Here is a 21201-nt window from a genome sequence, read left to right as displayed (position 1 = left end):
TTTTAGACAAGAGAATGTTACCACTACTTAGTTCATGTGAATACACAGGTATAGTAATTTCTGACCATAGCCCTGTACTGATGACTCTCTGCTTTCCTCATAACATCCCACCCCAGGGTGTGTGGAGATTCAACTCCAGATTATTGACAGATGAGAAGTTTGTTGATTTCTTATCTAAACAGATAGATTACTTCTTTGAAACAAACTGCACACCAGGTATGACTTATTGCAACCTCTGGGAGACAATGAAGGCCTTTTTGAGAGGCCAAATAATTTCATACAGTGTAGGTATGAGAAAAAAAAGAATGGATAGAATCAATCAGATTATCTCAAGGATAAATGATATAGATCAAGAACATTCTAGAACCCCCACTGCTACTCTATACAAGGAGAGAGGAGTTTTACAGTCAGAATTAGATAACCTGATTACAGAGGCAGAGGAAGCATTGTATCTGAGATCTAAACAGCAAGAATTTGAGTATGGTGAAAGGGCTAGTAAGTTGCTTTCACACCACCTGAGACAGACAACTGAAGCTAATTATATAGCTGAAATTCAGACAGCAAAGGGAGTAACCACAGACCAGTTGAATATTAACAAGCAGTTTAAAATTTTTTATGAGGAATTGTATACATCGGAGCCATGTGACAAGGCAAACATAGCAAGTTTTTTTGCCAAATTGGAAATACCTACCATCAGTGAGCAGAATAAAGCCAATCTTGAACAATCCATATCTACAGTGGAGATTGAACAAGCTATTAAACAAATGAAAAGTGGAAAAGCACCTGGCCCCGATGGGTTTATTATTGAATTTTATAAGAAGTTTTCAGGAAAACTATCCACTATTTTGAAAGAAGTGTTTAAGGAAGTAATCGAGCAAAAACTTTTACCACCAACAATGTCTCAGGCTATTATTACAGTTGTACACAAAAAAGGTAAAGATCGCCTAAAATGCGACTCATATCGCCCTATAAGTTTGCTTTCAAATGATTATAAGATATTAGCTAAGGTCTTGGCAGTGAGGTTGAATCCTGTCATGCAGTCTATTATACATCAAGACCAGACAGGATTCATGCCTGGGCGGCAGCTCTCAAGTAATCTGCGAAGACTATTCAATATACTTTACTCACAAGGCAGCTCACGGCTACCAGAGGTTCTGTTGTCGTTAGATGCACATAAAGCCTTTGATCGCATAGAATACTTGTATTTATTCACAGCCCCGAAACATTTTGGTTTTGGATCTAGTTTTTGCACTTGGATCAGTATACTCTATGCACATCCAACTGCTTGTATAAGAACCAATAGGGTAATATCAGATTATTTTTGTTTGCACCGGGGTACAAAACAGGGCTGCCCCCTGTCACCACTTTTATTTAACATTGCGATAGAACCCCTAGCTATAGCGTTAAGGAAGGAGACAGATCTGCTAGGTATAAATAGAGGTGGGAGCACCCACAAGATTTCGTTGTATGCAGATGACCTCATAATATATATATCCAACCCAGATATGTCCATACCCAAAGCGATAGAACTTATAAATAGTTTTGGGGGAATATCAGGATATAAGATCAATTTTAATAAAAGTATATTATTCCCAATTAATAATGAGGCAAAGCAGTTAGATCTCAAGAAATTCCCATTCAAAACAACTTATAATTCCTTTAAGTACTTGGGAATTTCAGTGGCAAGTACATACAAAGAACTATTTAAATGTAATTTCACTGTATTGATAGAAAAAACTAAAAAAGATTTAAACCGATGGTCCTTATTACCTATTTCATTGGCAGGCAGAATAAACACAATTAAGATGTCTGTTCTGCCAAGGTTTTTATTTTTATTTCAAAATGTCCCATTGTTTATCCCCAAATCTTTCTTTAAGGAGTTAGACAAACTTTTATCTTCCTTCATATGGAAGAAAAGCATTCCAAGAATCAGGAAAACATTTTTAGAAAGACAGAAAGATGAAGGGGGACTGGCATTGCCCAACTTTTTGTATTATTATTGGTCATGTAATATTGATAAAGTTATCTATTGGGCAGAACATTTGGATCAGGAGAGCAAACCTGTTTGGGTGGAGATGGAACAGGCATCTTGTGGTCCAGTTTCTCTATTCTCATTGCTCTGTGCCCCACTACCACTTAACAGGAAGTATTTGACAAGCAACCCTTTGGTGACTAGCACTCTAAAAATATGGGCTCAGTTTAGGTCACACTTTAAGCAAAAACAAGCACTCTCCTTGTTACCCATTACTTCCAATGCATTGTTTCCACCATCCTTAATTGATCATGCATTTCAGGAATGGTTTAGAAAGGGACTCAGGTGTGTAAGGGATTTTTTTCAAGGTGGTAGTTTTGTCTCTTTTGACCATATGATTAAAACATTTGATATTCCTAAATCTAATTTTTATAGGTATCTGCAGGTACGAAGTCTAGTCAAAAAATATTTTAATACCCTTTCGGCCCCTCCTCCTCATTGTTGGATTGAGGAGCTCTTTGACTTGAGTACATCTGAGCGAGGTCTGATATCAACAGTGTACAGTCTGATTCAAAAGGCGCCCTCTCCATCTTTAGACTTTTTAAAGAAACAGTGGGAAGAGGATTTGGGAAGTGTAGTCGCAGAAACAGTCTGGCAATCAGCCATTAGGAGAATTCATTCGACATCTATTTGTGTCAGACATGGAATACTGCAATTTAAAATAATCCATAGGCTACACTTTTCTAGAAGTAAACTGGCAAGAATATTCCCAGAAATAGACCCAACATGTTCTAGATGTCACAGATATGAGGCCACTTTGGGTCATATGTTTTGGACATGCCCAGTTGTAGGACCATTCTGGTCTGCTGTGTTTGACACGTTTTCATTTATGTGTGGAAAGGAGATAAAACCAGACCCCGTAATAGCAATATTTGGTGTGGCATCCGAAAACCTTTCACTACCGCCAGGTCAATCGGATGCACTGGCTTTCTCTTCTATGCTGGTCCGACGGCTTATACTTCTAAAATGGAAGTCAAATAAACCACCAACACACATTAAGTGGGTAGAAAGTGTCAGAAAGTGTATTTTGAAGATAGATTTAACCCAAAATGCTAATTGTAAGCTCCCCCCTTAACCCCCCCCCCCCCCCCACCCGTAGGTTCTTTTTGTTTGCTTGTTTGTTTGTTTTGTTTTCCTATTATGTTTGCAATGTTGTATTAACATTTTAATAAAGATTTGGACTGGCCATCGGGAGCACCTTGACATTTCCTGGTGGCTTGACGGTCATTCTGGCCTGCCGGCTGCTGCTGTGCAGTCGATCAGGCTGACGTGCAATAGGCTGTTATGCAACTGCGAATTAATTGACGGTCTTATGAATCTACGAATCAGGCGATCACGTGATATGAGTGATATGAACCCACCACATGACCAAACATCAGCGAAGCACTGCCTAATTGGCTATATCCAGAGGCAGGCTTTATCTTAGAAAATCGCACAAAAAATGGAGCGCAAAGGAGGAGCAGAGAGGGAAAGGAGAAAAGCCCTGGCCACAGACGCAGCAAGTTGCTTCAAAATCCCAGCCATTTTCGCCAGTAAGGGAGCAGGTTGGTCAGAATTACATTTATATTTACTATGGTTCACTGAAAAAACCGAACTGTTCAGTTTAGCACACACGGTTCGACACGCGCTGGGACCGCTGTTCAACTTAAATCTGACAAAGCATCTGTAATATGGTTTAAATAAATAACACGTAAAAGAAACAGGGTTCAGATAATATATGTTTCTGTTGATGCATCCGCATTCTGGACTCCCAGACATTACAACAACAGCGATGAAAAAACCCTCTACAAATCATTCACTCTTGTTCAATACTAATACGAACACTGGATCAGTTCATTTTCTTAACCTCTTCAACTCTGCAGACCCGGTACCGGGTCCTAAAATAGCATGCAAATTGTTTGTGTTTCATTTGAAAGCTTAGAGTGTTTTCTTTACAAAGAATACCATTAATTGGGGTTTTATGATACATAAAGTAGTCAAATTAAGCTAAGAAATATATTCCCCCCCCCCATAAATTTCCGTCTAACGATTGCGAATAATTTTTCAGAAGAATGTGTATTTAAAATATTTTTCACAAAACAGTCAAGTCATATATCACAAGAAAGCTCTCATTCTCAGGAATCTGATGATGTAGATCATTTTATTGTGTGACAATCACAGATCGAATGATCTTCAACAGAATCGCGATGTAACATTTCTCACCTCATTGCAAATTATTGTTTATCCATCTTAGCACCGCTAAACAGCCACACATACCTATATACTCGATATAATCTTTTAGATTAGAATCTCCTCTTTCAAACAAGACCATTTTTACGTTTCTGCGTGCTTCCATTGCTGACATATAAAGCGTTTTGTACAAGTGCGCAAAAGAGGTCCAAAGCGCTATGAGGGCTGACCAGATCTCCAACTCATATGGATGTGTCTAAAAGCCTTTCTTCTGCTATAGACATCTGATCTCTTTTGTGAAGCGCTATTGGTCCTAATAGCTGCCATTCACAAGCCGTCCCCTCCAGTCAAAGGTGCGAATTCAGCACCAGCAGGAGGGAGGCCGATGGCGCTGGCCGATGGGATATTGAGTTTTTGGCTGCTTCTGAACAAAGACCACGCGAGGGGAAACTACAAGCGGACGATTCGCCGGATTATCAATGCATAATAATCATACTTCAAGTTATGGATGACCACCGTCGCCGTGGAGAGGTCAGGACGCGCATCTGGTAAGCGTATACGCGTGCTACTTGCTTTTATACATTTGATTCTTTATTCTGAGGCCTGGAAACTCTGCTAGCAATAAGCTAATCTCTTTATTTTCATTATTGTACAGTATTTGACCGCATCTCAGTGAAGGTACAGTAAACAGTACAGTATTGGGTGGATGAACATAAATTAGTTTGTTGACGCTCCGAAGTTCGCGTACAAGCTTCGGGGAGCGGGGTTAGCGCTGAATCTGAATCAAAACAAACAGACACGCTGATAAAACATCAAAATATTATAAATGAATGAGACAGACGAGGTCTCCCAATCTTTACACGATGCAGAATAGACATAAATGAAATGATATGAAGCTGGAGATTGTGGATTCTATTTTAGATTTTGATAGACCAGATATTTTTTATAATTTTATGCATGTTGCTATTGTGCAATTTGACTTATTCTCTTTCAAAGACTGTTCAGAAAACACACACACAAAAAAAGCACATTGTATTGAGATGGTTCATCATATGTGAAACAAGATAAATAATACTATTTGTCACAAACAGCAGCTTTTTATGTAACTTCTGAGTGTTTTCTGTAAAATAATATACAGAGATCACATTATTCCATACTGGAAGTTTGCAAAAGATGACTTCATACTTATTTAGACTAAAATTTTATACAAAAATGGTATTATTCCTTCCTTCAGTTGGAATAGAATAACTTTTGCATAGATTAGGATAGAAAGAAATTTCTTTTTTCCTCTATTAGCTGACATGTGCTGGAAGCCAAAATTGACCAGAAACTGATTTTCTATTTCTAGCCTACCATATATAGCCTAGTGTACGATGCTTATTTATTTTGAAGGTGACGAAGGAAGCAACAGTAGCACTTGTGCTGTTAGTGCTCCTGCTTTGAACAAGAGAGGGTGGACAGTTCAGCTTTTGAGTCAGAGCAGGAACCTTCAGCTAAAGTTTAAGCTATAAGCAAAACTAAACATGCTGGCTATACTCTTAGAAAAATAAGTGCTTTTATGATTTATAAGGTTATCAGTAGTACGATTGTGATCATGGGGACATACAATTGATGGCTGCATAATTAATATAGATTATTGAAAGTTCTTATTTGATATTGCAGAGAAACTCAATGTGCAGAGTGAGAGAGAGGGGGATTAAGGGAATGATGATAGAGACAGTGAATGCCTTGATACTTCTTTATACTTAATTTGATTATTTTGCGTGTCCACAGTCTAAGGATTTTGATTAATTTTTTAAGTATAACCCAATTCAAACAACTGAAAGAGACAAAGAGTTTAGCAGTCTGGTGGACACATGAATTGGGTGGTGGTGACTGCAGCAACAGAGGTGGCCTGGAGTGGAGTCAAATTCCCTGCCTGATTTACTGTCCCAGTCCACCACTGCCTAGCCTACTTTTATTTAGTTTTGAATGGTTCTGTTTAAAAGTAGAAATTTCAAGCTTTCTGTAGATAATAGATATAGGATATTTCTAATTTGTTTAGGTCTGTGAGGCGAGTAGCCTAGGCTACCTATACGCTGAGTTTCGGTTCATGTCTGAACGTGTTGTGATTATACAAAATAATGAAACATGGATTAAAATTAAGATAAAATTAATAACAAACGAAATTCGTTTCAAAGAGAGGCTTTGTGTTTTCTGTTTGATGTTTTCTCTCTTTTTTTTCTCTCTCACTCTCTCTCTCTGTGTGTTGGACAGTGCTTGGCTTGTGTCCAGTGTTGAAGTTATTTGTTTATTAATGAAATACTGTTATTATAGTGTACACTTGCACTTTATTATTACACATTGTGTAGCTGTTCATTCTAAAGGTCCAGTCTGTCTTCTAATTTTTATGTAATTGTTACTCTTTGACATATTGGGTAAATCCTATGGACCAAGGCCTGTTGTGATATCTTGATTAATCCAAGTCCTATGGTAGAGTTCCCTCTTACTTGAATGTAGCTCACTCACTTGCCCTAACACACATGCACACTCACATACACCTACAGAACCTCTCCTGACTTTCTCTTTCTCGCTCTCTCTGGTTCTCTATCTCTCCCTCCGAGTGTTGAAATTAAGTTATAATTGCCTCATTAAATTGTGATTAAATATTTTATTAATTCATTTTGGAAAGATGTTTCATGTCTTTACTTATCACTTTACTTAACACTTAACACTGCCACAATTGAAGTTTGAAGCCGTGTTGGTAGTAAAAATATTGTGATGGTAGTAAAATAGGTGGTAAAAAGGTAGTAAATTCAATTTAAGTATCTCTGTATAAACCCTGTTTAAGAATTATGTATACGGCCCTGGTGGTCTATAAACCATAGCCAGAGCAAGAGATACAGTAGATTTCTGTTGCATGTCTGACAGTGTAACATTAAGCAGAAGTACTTCGAACGAGTTAAACCTGTATCCTGTTTTCTGGGTAACATTGAAAATATTACTATATATTGTTGCAGCACCCCTGCCACGACCAGTCTGACGGGGCTCTCATGTTTATAACAATAGTTTGGTGGAGTAGACTCATTTAGACCAAAATAATAATTTGGTTTTAGCCTGGTTTCAGTCAAGCAGAGTACATCAAAACTATTATCTGTCATCATTTCATTTACAATAACTGCTTTGGGTGTGAGTGATCTAATAGTTATGAGCCCAAACGTAAAAAAAAAATGTTTTGTTCATTTACTTTACATGTTTGTGGTTTAATTACGATAAGATTTTTTTCTAGATCCTACATTAAATTAATTTTTTGACCTCACTATTCGGGGAACAGACACAGTCTTAATAGATTGTACAGCTCAAGTACTTTTATAATTTAAGCGGGTGGAACAAAAGTCATCATAATAGTTATTTGAGAATTGTGCATGGAGCGAAGTGTCCTGGAGATGTTGTCCGAGAGCAGCTCCGCTCCGACTCTGCTGGGGTGCAGGCCATCAGCGTGAAACAGCCTAGGACGCTCCAAGAAAAGATTCCAGTTATTAACAAATAGCAGTTTCTGTTCTTTACACCATGACAACAACCATTCATTTAAAGCAACAAGTCTACTAAACCTTTCGTGTCCTCATCGATACGTGGGCAGTGGTCCTGAAACTATGATCGTTGCCACGGGTGTCGTGCTGTGAACCGTCTCAATCAGGCTCCTGAATCCCTTTTCAGCGTCTCCGTCTGCCACAGCGTGGTGCAGTGCAGTCATCACAATATGCTGATATAGCAGCTATTCTCATAACCATGCAGATGGCATTGACCCAAAACATCAGAGAACTGCTCATCTGCACAGACTCCAACTATGCCAGATTTGCCTTTACATCCCATCTTACAGGCTGGAAGCAAAATGGTTTCAAGACAGCAAAAAACAAACAAGTTAAACACCAACACCAGTTCCAGGCATGCAACGACATAACAAGTGAGCATGATATGATTGTATACTGGAAGAAAGTGAAAGGACACTCGAAGCAACCTGGTCCAGACAAAAACCTCAATGACCAAACAGATTCCCTAGCCAAAGCAGGTGCAGTACACACCGAGTTATGGTCTCCACCAAGCCACCCACCCACCCTTAACGTGGCAGCCATAAACCGCAGCATACTAACTCCACCCACCACAATGCCCAACTCACAGTCTCTTACCCTGGCTCTTCAAATCTCCACTCATGACATTGCTAACATGCAAGCCTCTGACTCGTCCATCAAAACTATTCTTCAAAACCTCTCTAACCCCTCCTGCCACCCTATCACACCAGATGAACTTGCTGCTGCCCCAAGCCTCAGACAACTATACTACATAACACACATGCTGCGTGTGATTGACAACATTTTGTTTTATGCCCCTGATAACCTCACTGTACCAAGGCTTGTGGTGCCACAGTATCAAAGGGGGTTGATGCTGATGTATGCTCACGACACACCATGTGCGGGACACCACGGCATGAGAGCCACTTATGAGACACTAAAACAAGGAACTGTGGTCAGCATGCTAAGAAAATATGTGTTTGCTAACCAAAAGGACTGAGATGTTAAACTTCCTCTGGTGCTCATGGCCACCAGACACCAGGCAACTCCACACAAGTCAACAGGATGTTGATATGGCTCACTATCCTGTGCATTCAGCCAAACAGAGGACAGCCGCAACCTGATATTACATCACCAGGTCCAGCATCAGGCATTGCACTGAGGGACCGACCTGGACTTCTTGTGACCAACTGTAGAATTCACACTCAAAAAGTGTATTTCCAACTAAAACTCTATCTATCGGACACATTATCCCCAGGCAGCTGCACACTACAGTTGGGCAGGTGCCCAATGGACCGAGAATACCGTCGCTCATGCAGAAGTCAATAAGAAACACATGCTCACTCAGTGGCAGAAAATGACTGTCACCCAGGCAGAGCTAAGTGGACATAACCGACATGACAAACGATTCCTGGGGGCTTTGCTAGGAGCTGCTCCTGTTCAACCTGGGAGTGACCAGCATCAACTCTGTGAGCCTATCTACCCTGAGGCAACATGTAAGGGAGATCCTGACTGAAATGCCCCAGCTGAGAGAACAACTCACACTACAGGGCCAAACCCTACAGACCATAGGCAAATCATTAAAGGGTACTTTGGTGGTTCTGAACACTCACAGTGTCCTGCTCAACCAAATTGTAGACTCTGTGAAACAGTTATTCTCTGTTATACAGAATGATGTTGCCCAAACCCAGATGGTCACCACACTGATGTCTGACATGCTCCGTGAGTTGAGCTCGTCCATTGACAGCCTAGCCATGGATAAAATTCCTCCATATCTGGTGCCGCTTAGCCTGGTAAAAACATTGTTATCCTCTGTCACTAGGAAACTGGCAAGGAAACACTCACATCAGGATAGCCTATCACGACAGTAACCCACAGTTATACCTGGCACCAAATCTGCGTATGTGTACCCTGACCAACACAAAGCAAGCCCTTTCTCAGAGACAACACTGAAGGAATCTGCGGGTTACAACCCATACAGAGTGAGGCACCCCTCCTGGCTGAGGTCAAGCCTCGCACACAAGTCACAGAAACGCAAGCAGAGATTGTGGGAAATCAGTGGCTCATCAACACGCCAATCCATACTGCCATACTGACCTATGACCAGCATGACACTGCCACCCATGTCAGCCTGCCCAACCAGAGGATGTGGATCCAGGTGCCCAAAGTTGCCATCCTCCACCTCGGGGACCTGGAGCTGTACCACCTTTCAAGTGAAGAGTACCAATCTGAGGTAGAAATTCCAGCTTTCTTCAAGGACCACAATCTCACTCTGTAACCTGAATTGGAACTGAGCATTGAGAAAGGGGGGTCCCAGACGATTGGCATCACTCCAATCGACACAGCCCTCGTAGCACTGTCTCGGCTGCCTGTCCAGACCACTCTCAGTGCTTATATTCAAAGGGAAGTCATGGCATAATGGTTAGAGAGTTGGACTGGCAATCGAAAGGTTGTGAGTTCGAGTCTCGGGCCGGCAGGAGTTGAAGGTGGGGGGAGTGCATGTACAGTTCTCTCTCCACCTTCAATACCATGACTTAGGTGCCCTTGAGCAAGGCACTGAACCCTGACTGCTCCCTGGGTGGCGCAGCATAAATGGCTGCCCACTGCTCTGTGTGTGTGTGTGTGTGTGTGTGTGTGTTTGTGTGTGTGTGTGTGTGTGTGTGTGTTTGGATGGGTTAAATGCAGAGCACAAATTCTGAGTATGGGTCACCATACTTGGCTGAATGTCATGACACTTTCACTTTTTTCACTTTCTTTCAGGTATGCATTAAGATCTTACACATGTTTCGTTCTTAGTATTTATAGAAATTCTGAACTGGGGATAGACAACACATCTCAGGACCTACTCATTGTCAAATTCATACTCTAGATTTAATACTCTCACATGGAATTGATGTTGATGATGTTGAAATTATGCAGCCAAGCAATGATATCTCAAATCATTATTTAGTTTTGTGGAAACTTTATATAGCTAACTGTAAATTCTAGTATGATAGAACCATCACTTCTACCACAATAGACTGCTTTGTAAGTATTCTTCCTAATGTATCCTAATGCATATCCAAAACCTCAGAACAACTTGATGATGTAACAGAAACTAGGAACTCTCTCTTTTCTAGCATACAGTTCCTTTACGCTTAAGGAAAGTTAATTAAAAAAAAAGTCTGACACAATGGTATAATGAGCACAATCGCACCCTAAAGAGAGCAGCCCCAGAAAATGTAGCAGAGCAAGAGGAAACAAAACTAGAGGTATTTTGTATTGCTTGGCGGGAAAGTAAACTATCCTAAAGATAGGTATTTAAAACTGCTAGATCTGATTACTTTTTGTCACTTCTAGAAGAAAACAAACATAGCTCCAGCTATTTATTCAATACAGTGGCTAAATTAATGAAACATAAAGCATCAACAAGTGTTGACATTTCCCAACATCACAGCAGTAATGACTTTATGAATACTTTACTTTTATCGCATTGGACAGTGCACTATAGATCCCCTGAGGAACAGTTCCACTCATTCTCTACTATAGGAGAGGAATAATTGTATAAATTTGTCAAATCATTTAAACCATGACACAACATGTATGGTAGACCCTATTCCATCTAAGCTCCTAAAAGAGGTGCTTTCAGAAGTCATAGATCCTCTTCTGACAATTATTAATTCCTCATTGTCATTAGGATATGTCCCCAAAACCTTCAAACTGGCTGTTATTAAGCCTCTCATCAAAAAAAAAAAAAAAAAACACAACTTGACCCCAAAGAACTACTTAATTATAGACCGATCTCAAATCTCCCTTTTCTGTCCAAGATACAAGAAAAGGTAGTCTCCTCAGAATTATATTCCTTTTTAGAGAAAAAATGGTATCTGTGAGGATTTCCAGTCAGGATTTAGACTGCTCTCCTTAGAGTTACAAATGACCTGATCTTATCATCTGATCGTGGTTGTGTCTCTCTATCAGTGCTATTGGATTTTAGTGCTGCGTTCATTACCCTTCACGCTTTACATGTTAACCTTGGGAGATATCATCAGGAAACACAGTGTTAGCTTTCACTGTTATGGTGATGATATTGGATGACTAGTAATTTCTTACTGCTAAATTCTGAAAAAAGAGAGGTGTTAATTATAGGACCTAAAAACTCTAAACTATTTGTGTGACTGACTTCCACCTTTGTTAAATCTCTGTAAAATCTTTTATTTAACACAGGGGGATGTTAAAGGATGTTCAAATGCATGGAGCAGAATCTCCAGAACCCAGCTGTGTGTCTATGAGCAGTGAGGCATCCATAGGAAACCCCCCTGATCTCAGTGAAGGCGCAGTGACCTCTGATCCTGAGTGAGTATAAACTTGATTTAATTGCCATAGTGAAACTTCACAAAATTCACTAAATATTTTTATTGAACCACAGAATGTTATGTAAGGTTGTTTTATGAATCTTTTTTTATTTTTCTGGGGTGTAATGGTACGCAGAAAACATGGTTCGGTGCGTACCTCGGTTTTAAAGTCACGGTTCGGTTCATTTTCGGTACAGTAAGGGAAAGAAATGCAAACATTAAACTGCAATTTGTTTATTACTATAAACTTTGTTTAACAATTTGTTTACACTTTTTTAAAATACTTTTTAATAAAATATATATAAAATAAAAAATGAATAAATAAAATACTGCTGCAAAGTTCTCCACTAAATAAAATACTCTCAGTCGCAAACCAATATCATATAATAAAATATAATGAAAAATATTAGGGATGCACCGAAATGAAAATTCTTGGCCGAAACCGAAAACCGAAAAAGAGAAAACCAAGGCCGAAAACCGAAACCGAAACACCGAAATAAATTATGCCAATTATTAGTACCATTGCATTTATTGCTATGACCGTGTACTAACTTTACTAAATTTAAGACTTTGCAATTGCATAAATTAATATTAAAGTTTCAAAGATAATTACAATTACATAACTTATTAAAAAAAATTCATAAAAATACATAATTACAAATGATGCAAATATTTATTAAGCACATTGCAACAATGCACAGTATAAAATAAAATTCAAACTAAAAATGTATCCCACTCGTGTGTATATTTAATAATAATGTACAGGCCTACTGGCCTGCAGAAAGGTTTTAAAATGAACAGTTCTCTCATAAAAACAAAGTGCATTTAGGTGAAGTGCATTTGAAATTTTTCTATGTAGGACTAGAAAGTGCATTACTTCTCCTGTTGGCAAGACTGTTATCACTTCTGGGGATGGGGACTACAGACAGATAACCATCTAGCTGTTGAGCAGTTGAGCTTGTCATCTGCCTGACATTTGAGAAATATTTGAGAGAGTGTATTTAAATAGGGCCAGGGCATAAATAAACATCTTTATCAAATTAAAGCAGAAATCTAGCAGAAAATCTAGCATAAATATGGCTACAATCTGATATTATGTATGTATATATGTTTGTGTGTGTGTATAAGAACAAAATAGCCAACGTATTATTATTATTTGAGGCACTTTCTTGCAGAATTCCACTGAACATATCAGACACAGAGGGTGCATGCCACTCATCTGGTGCAGAGACCAGTCTTTTTTCTGCGCTCTGATCCGTTTCCTGCGCTTGGCGCTTCTCCGTCTCCACGCGGGTTCTCCGTATACAGCGCGGCCTGGATCATTTCTCGTGCGCGCTGCCTTATTTCCGCATCCAAGTAATGGTCATTATAACGCGGATCAAGCACATTCGCGATGAAGTGCAGAGGATCCGAAAAGATCTCAGTGAGACGTGTGCTAACAGACTCTATAAGACTGTACTTTTCTTTGTTTTTACTTCGTGGTCCGTCTTAATCTCTTTGTTAGGAGACGTTTTAGTGCTGCGAATAAAGGAATACGAAGAGAGAGAAAGTTCTCACTGGTGTTAAGTGAATGTCGCGGGGAGCTCGTGGTCTTTGCTATGCAGGTGCACGTGCAGGTCGCGGTTTCTGTTTGCGTCATCACAACATTTCGGCCGTGTTGTTTCGGTGATAAAAGTCTATCGGCCGAAAACCGAAAAGGCCATTTTCGGCCGAAAATTTTCGGTGGCCGAAATTTCGGTGCATCCCTAAAAAATATAAATAAATAACTATGATTACAGAGCAACATTACCAATCCCAGCTTGTAGGCCTGCTCATATTTAAAAAAATATATATAACTTTTCCAAAGTGTAAAGTGCAGCATTAAGTTTTTAGACCTCCTCAGATTTCGTTATTGCTTTGGACCAATCAGAATTAAGAGCAAAGGTCTGTTTAAATGCTGACGGGAGCTGCGTTTGAATTACAATGTTTTTTTCCTAGTTGTAGTGATGTTTGCACTCGCGTGATGCCTTTTGAAAACCTTAGGCCGGTGACACACTGGCATATTGCACCTGTCAAAAATAGTATATTTTGACGTCAATACTGTTGACGGTGTCCTTTATCAGTAGGCTTTATATTTATGCTCAACATGAAGTATAGATATTGTTGTTGTGAAGACAAGATCCTGGTCTGTCGGCGGCCTCCCTCTATGTCACCTACAGTAGCAGCAGTGCGCCAGCACCGCGTCAGGCACGATTCTGTTGTGTAAAGACCCAGAAAACACGAAGCAGCCGTCACGCAACTGACACGCAGCAGAAACGCCATGCTCACGCCACGCAGCCATTGTGTCACCGGCCTTAGAATCAGCTGTAGGGTGGGATTTGCGCTGAATGCGGAGACTTCCGCCACTTAATATGTTCATTTGGAAACACGAAAATGTACCTATGTTCCGCACACAAAATATTGCATTCGGTCATTCAGTACACACGTGCACCATACCGAAAGCCCTTTACCGAAACGGTCCGGTACGAATACACGTACCGTTACACCCCTAATATATATATATGTTTCACGAGTTCACATCTACGTATATTAATACCGTAAGTTTATGCGTATTTGGCGTGCTGTCCGGGTGGAGGGCTCCGAGCTCGGGATGTGGCCCGAACCCAGAGTACTCCCCCCGGTTGTGGTAAGAGTAGATGGATCTATAAGTGAGGAGAAATGGGGTGGAGGAGGGATGCTGAAAACTGTCAATGAACAGAGATAGGTTCTGCTGTTATTTATACCTTGTCATGAGTTGATTACTGATTGGTCTCCACTTGTGTTAATCAGGTTAATGAACTGCGACTGTTCCTCCCGAACTTTGTTATAAAACAGCATGTGTCTGTGTGTGTGTGACTTAGTTCTACCCGATGCTAAATCTCTAAAATCATTTAACACAGGAGGAGATTCGATGATGCTCACACACATAGAGCCTTATCTCCAAAACCCAGCTGTGTGTCTGTGAAGTGTGACGCGTCCATAGGAAACCCTCCTGATCTCAGTGATGGAGCAGTGATCTCTGACCCTGAGTGAGTATAAATATGATGAAATATGGAATGGATTGGAATGAACTAATTCCGAGTATGGGTCAACATACTTGGCCACGTCACACCACTTTTCACTTTCACCTTAACCCTATGAAGTCTATTAACGCGTTCATAAGAATAATAAAAATGTCATAAGAATCATAAGAATAATAAAAATGTTCATAAGGTGACAAACTCTGACAACATGCCAGTCAAGCACACTAATTACTCTCCCAACTCACGTTGATGACCACAGTTCCTCTTCCAACCACAGTTACCTGTGTCTCAGTGGTAGAGCATTGTGTTAGCAGCGCAAAAGTTTGTAGCTTCAATTCCCATGGAACACACATTTGAGGGGGAAATGAACACCAGAATGAACAGTGTGTTTAGCCTCGCTCAAAGTTCTCTTGAATTGAACAATGAAACCAAAACCTTGGCTTTAGTCTTGCATCAATCAAGAATGGAATCTCCAGTGTTTGTGAATTCTTGTGGATGCCTACAGAACTTCTTTGGGTCTCATTGATGCTCAAATTTAGCTTGAATTGCCATGTTTCTTGGCTAAAACGCCCAGAAAGTGGTTTACAGTACTGAGTTCACACATTACATCTTGGATGCAGTTCTGCACCCTGTTCAAGGCTGTATTTCCCTTTTAGGATAACCAAGAGTATGTCTGGAGAGGTATTCTTGACTGCATTCAAGCTCAGGGAGGACCATTTCCAATGTTTTTTGCATACTTGTTATCTGAATTCAGGATACTTAAGTCACCAATGCCAGAACAGGAACAGATTGATCTTATCTGCAAGCATGCACTTGAACATTACTGAGTTGCCTTGTACGGCATGCAAATTGCTTCAGTCATAGACCTCTTGGTGTCTGCCCACCGGCTGCACTCCACTCTTGGCCCTGACAAATGTCAAATGTTTCAAATGTTCTGCTCCTGGTTTCATATCTAGAAACTGTCTCAACTGCAACCTTGCACAACATACTGTGTATTTTCCAGCCACTGACAAATAGACAAGTTCAGTTTTGATTGAGCCACAGAATCCTAGGGAGGAGGCTAAAGCCACAACATAAACAGAAATGGAAGAAAAATTCTGTTTGGCAGAAGGTAAACTTCAGGGGATGGAGGATGCTTCACAGAAGCAATCCTCCTAAAGCAATCTTGTCACTGCCTGAGTCGCTTGTCCTTGGACTTGTGGAGGACCATACTTCTCCTTTGTGTTGGAACACACTGTTTATTGTTATAGTCCATTTCTGTCACAAAGCCATTGACACAGTGCTGGATACAGACTCCTCGCTTTCGGCAGTTCGTACAAATATGATTTCTGATGACTTACAACATTTCAGAGAGTGCAACCTTACACTTTTCACCCCCAATTCATCTTGCTGTCATTGTCTGGTTAAACATTAGCCTCCTGGGTAAACATTTCTACCATCGGTTTATCATTATCCTTGATCTATCCTCTCCTCTCATCCTAGGGATGGATTTTATGCTACAAGTGTTGCTTAGCATCGTGGATCTGCTTAATAGAATACAAATGATTGGTTATTCCTGTCCCCCTCATTTCTAAAATGATGGATATGCCTATGTTTGCAGTACAGTGCATGAGTCTTCTTGTGCCTTGAAAGGTTTTAAGTCATATTAAAATGCACACAAGTAGTGATTCGCGGGTTTTTCCAACCCGTTGGGTCCCGCTTTTGTTAAATTATTTGGCCCGCCACCGCAAATAAAGTAAAATTTCTGTACCCGCCCCGACCTGCGCATCGGGGATATTACGGAATTTATGTTGCTACTTAGACCTTCGTATTGTAACCTTATCAAAGAACCTAATAAAATATGAAAATATATATTTAATAAAGGATATAAGGAATTGCACTAGTTCACTCGTTCATGAACACATCTTTTAGGTGAACGAATCGTTCTCGTTCGTAATCCAATGACTCATATTTCTCGTTCACTGAAATTCCTCCCTCCACAGCAGAGCAGCACTCTTAGCCGGGTTCCGGGTAGCTCTGTGATCTGTTTTATCCTGTCAAAGAGTTACTCAACCTCTAGCTAATAGCCTTCAAGTATGAGATGTGATGGAGCATGTGATTTGTTGAAAGTAGTGAATGAATATGCCCTTCACTGAACGAGATCGAGAGATCTTCTCATTCATGAACGAGTTGAACTGACACATCTCGTTTGTGAATGAAATGAACTGGTACATAGCTCGTTCATGAACAAAATCAATGAGAGTATATAGGGTCAGTCGCCCATTCATGTAAATCTCGATCAGCAATCAGCAGATGCAAAGCACAGTCATAGGTACTGTGCACATGCACTTTTCATATTTAGCATACAGAACATAACTCCAAGTTTAATCCCCGATTTATGAATGTGAATATTTACTATTTGAAAAGTGTGACCAAACAATTAAAATGTTAATTATGCAAGAAAGCCTCGTGCTTTGTTCATCGGAACAACTTATTTAGACTATTTATTTAATGTGATTATGCACACATTTCAGTAAAGCCAAATCAGTTTTTGTCACAAGTGAATACATCCATTGACTTAAGACATAACACATAAGACACTCTTTTTCGTCACCTGCTGTGGCGTATTTGTGTTATAGCTATGAAGAAATTGTCACTGAACGAATCAGTGAATGAATTTAATGAATCATTTTGGTGAACGAACTGAAAATGAATGAATCTCTTGATAGATTAAAAAATTTCCCCCACTAAATTGCACGCTACATAAATGGATTTTTAACATTTAGTTTTTAGTGACCCACTTCAACCCACCCCGCAAATAAAGTGCCAATTTCCTTACCCGCCCCAACCCGACCTGCGCATCACTACACACAAGGGAATCAATAGGAGGAACTGAAATTTTAATTTATGATTAATTAGTCGATAATTAGTCGATTCCTGACCCTAAGCACCCTATTCCAGAATTGGAATAGATTTTGGATTCCCTAGGTATGTGTTAACATGTTAAATAAAACACTCTTTTTTTTTTTTTTTTTTACCGAAAATGTCCCTGGAGTACACCTTTGTTAGTATTACAAACTACACTTTCAATGTAATTTTAAACCATTCAAGTCAAGAAGACTTGTGGGCTGTTTTCTCTCCTTCACACACATCTTTGTGTAAGTGTTCTTTAGACTGTTGATTTTCATTCATATTATTCAGCTGAATAATATTTTGTAATAAGATGATATCTAAGATTTATTTATTTATTTATGTTTACCTTATTGTAAATTGAAATTAGGAATTGACAAGAACTGGAATTATCAAAATTCAAGCGATGACCAACATTACCCATACCACACATAATTTTTTACTGGCACCTTTCTATTCACACTGTTTTAAACAATTTCTTTTTGTTTAAATCTTCACTTACCCTTCTTTGCTTTTGCCAAAATGATGCAGTGCTAATTGACATTTATTACAGTACAGAAACTATAAAGTATATTTTCTACCTTATTCTGTGCAGAAAATTTAAATAATTGCTAATTAAATGTAGCCTAGTATATAAATCAATCATAAAATTGCCGATAGGAAACAAATATTGATTACATTGATTATTGTCCAGCAGTGTATTTGATTCATTACAGCTAATTAAAAGTAATTAAAAAAGAAGATAATTCATTGTAAAAAAATAAAAATAAATAAATAATTATAATTATTATTATTATTATTATTATTATTATTATTATTATTATATAGGCTACATACATAAAATTATTGTATTTGACATTTCTGTCACTTCTGAAATTATGGCTACTCCCCTGGTGTGACAAAATGTTAGCTTATACATAATACTCTTTAAGCTCTTTTTTAAAAACTTGGCTTACATACATTTTTACGTATGCCATGTTGCGTTATTAAACTAGCATTTAACAATGGACAAAAGTTTTTTTTGTTGTTGTTGTTTTTTTTTAACCTATGGTTCTCTAACCATAAATGCTACTGTAATTTGCCCCCTGACTAAGCATTTAAAGAATTTAGTAGAAGCATTTAAATAATCCCGTGAATGCACTTAAAGAATGCAGAATCGAATTGTTATAATCTAATCGAATCGAATCGAATTTAATTGTGAATCGAATCGAATTGAATCGTTCTAAATTTGCAAAAATCGTTCTTAAATCGAATCGAAAACCTATGAATCGTAATCAAATCGAATCGCTGCCTTGCCAAAGATTCACAGCCCTACTAACATGGCATCAAACATGACGATCTTTGCATCATTTGTTTGGGTGAAGAGCACGCATGCAATGTCTTTGAGGAAAGCTTTGCTCTTGTTCATCTCTCTTCCTGAAAAAAAAGGAAAAATGGCAGCCATCTGCTTCCCACGGTTCAGGACCCGCTGCTACTGAGGCACGGAGGAGAATGAGCTCGTGAGAAAACAGGTGGATCTGTCTGAATGGTTTAAAGAGGGATTTTGCCTTTCGCACTCGTAATGGTGGCAGACGAGAGAGAGCCTAGGGAGAATGATGTTATATCTTTAACATTTTCTGATACTGAGGTTAGTGTTCTGCTGGGTTTTTACCCAGGAAAAGAAGGAGATATTTGAGAATGGTGAGGAAGCTGAGGCTGAGCCTTCTCAACTCTCCTGCCCTGCGTATGAAGAGCTGTTGGAGGTTATGGATCGTGTCACGGCAAAGTTGGACTTGCCATGAGAGTGCGCTAACAAGGTGAGGCTGAGAGGCCACAAAAAAAAAACCTAGATGAGTGTTATCTTTTTGACCATAGCTAAAGCTCAGGTGAGCCTTCCATTTCTGCATGATATCCATACAGAGATCAAAAAGAAATGAAATAGGCCATTTTCTTCTCACATCCATCAGTTTCAGCATAAAAGTAAATGTGCCGACATCGAGGTGATGCGTGAAAATGTCTACGAGAGGATGCCCCCTGTAGAAAGAGCTAAAAAATATATATTTCTGAGGGGGTGACATCCTCTTTTAACCCACCCCCGCCCCCGCCCATCTAAACCCCTTCAGAAATTAATCTTGCTTAAATTGCAAGGAATACGCCACAGCAGGTCAGGCTGTAGCTTTATTACACACAATGGTGGTGGTTCAAGCATATCAGACTGATCTGCTAAGACACCTGGATAGATGCAGGGGCCTTTTCTGATCAGATAGCCGAGCTGCGCCGCACCACGGATCTCTCTCCGTGCTACCAAGTCTGATGCCGTGAGAATTTAAATTCCCGTCAGATGCCGCAAGAGCTATCCCGGTCGAGTGAATGCTTACATGTCCGTGCATGAATTTTGAACTCTTGTCAAAGGCTGCAAGAGCCGTCCTAGTCAAGCATTCTTGGCCTTTACGTCCGACAACAGGTGTACCCATTCAGTGCCGCGAGTATTGAGCTCCCACCAGATGCTGGCAAGAGCCTCCCAGCTTGACAACCTTACATCTTCTATTTTATGGCCAGCAAGGCTTACTCGTTCGATGCCGTGTGCTCCCATCGTACGCCGACAAGAGCCTCCCAGCTACAATCTTAACTTCCCCTTTTACGGTCGTCGAGACTTACCTATCTGGTGCCGCGAATATTGAGCTCTCACCAGATGACCGTGAGCCTCCCAGCTAGAAAACTTTGCTTTTTCATATTTTATGGCCAGAAGGCTTAACCGTTTGTTGGTGTGGGCTCCCACCAAACGTCAGCGAGAGCCTCCCAGTTAGTCAACCTCAAATTCCCCCTTTTATGGTCGGCAAAACTTACCCATCTGGTGCCGCGAGTATTGATTTGAAATATGTTAATTAATTAAATAGAGACATCTTGGAACTCACATCAGGGGTTGTGATACTTTTTTATATGTTCAACCTGTGTCCTTTGAATTCACGAGCCTTGAAATGGTTATGGGCCCTAACAGCAGCACATCTAATTCATCTAAAAAGTTACCTAGTGGTCCTGGGGGTCGATAGACAACTACAAAATGTATTTTAAGAGGGTAATACCCAAAGATGGTAAAGGATTAAATTTCCAATCATTAGAGATGAGCAGACCAGTACCTCCACCTCTTCCGGTCAAACAGGGGGAGAGGGGAAATTAAAAATTATTGGAGAGTGCTTCAGGTGTAGCAGTGT

At 39.8% G+C, this 21201-nt stretch overlaps 1 protein-coding gene across 3 annotated transcripts in view; it reads left to right on the top strand.

Annotated features, from left to right (window-relative positions):
- Positions 1–21201, top strand: part of LOC127976159 (NACHT, LRR and PYD domains-containing protein 3) — a 579287-nt gene that overhangs the window by 174869 nt on the left and 383217 nt on the right. Inside the window, exon 1 of one of the 3 annotated variants that reach the window (XM_052580380.1) lies at positions 15007–15127. The exons of the other annotated variants lie outside the window; for them this stretch is intronic. The gene's annotated coding sequence lies outside the window, so the exon portion shown is untranslated. Of the gene's footprint in view, positions 1–15006; positions 15128–21201 lie in introns of those variants that run through there. 3 annotated transcript variants of the gene reach the window in all.

This window comes from Carassius gibelio, chromosome B17 (assembly GCF_023724105.1).
Source record: "Carassius gibelio isolate Cgi1373 ecotype wild population from Czech Republic chromosome B17, carGib1.2-hapl.c, whole genome shotgun sequence".
NCBI lineage: Eukaryota > Metazoa > Chordata > Actinopteri > Cypriniformes > Cyprinidae > Carassius > Carassius gibelio.
The sequence above is the reverse complement of the archived record's forward strand: the minus strand, read 5'-3'. Positions and strand labels throughout refer to the sequence as shown.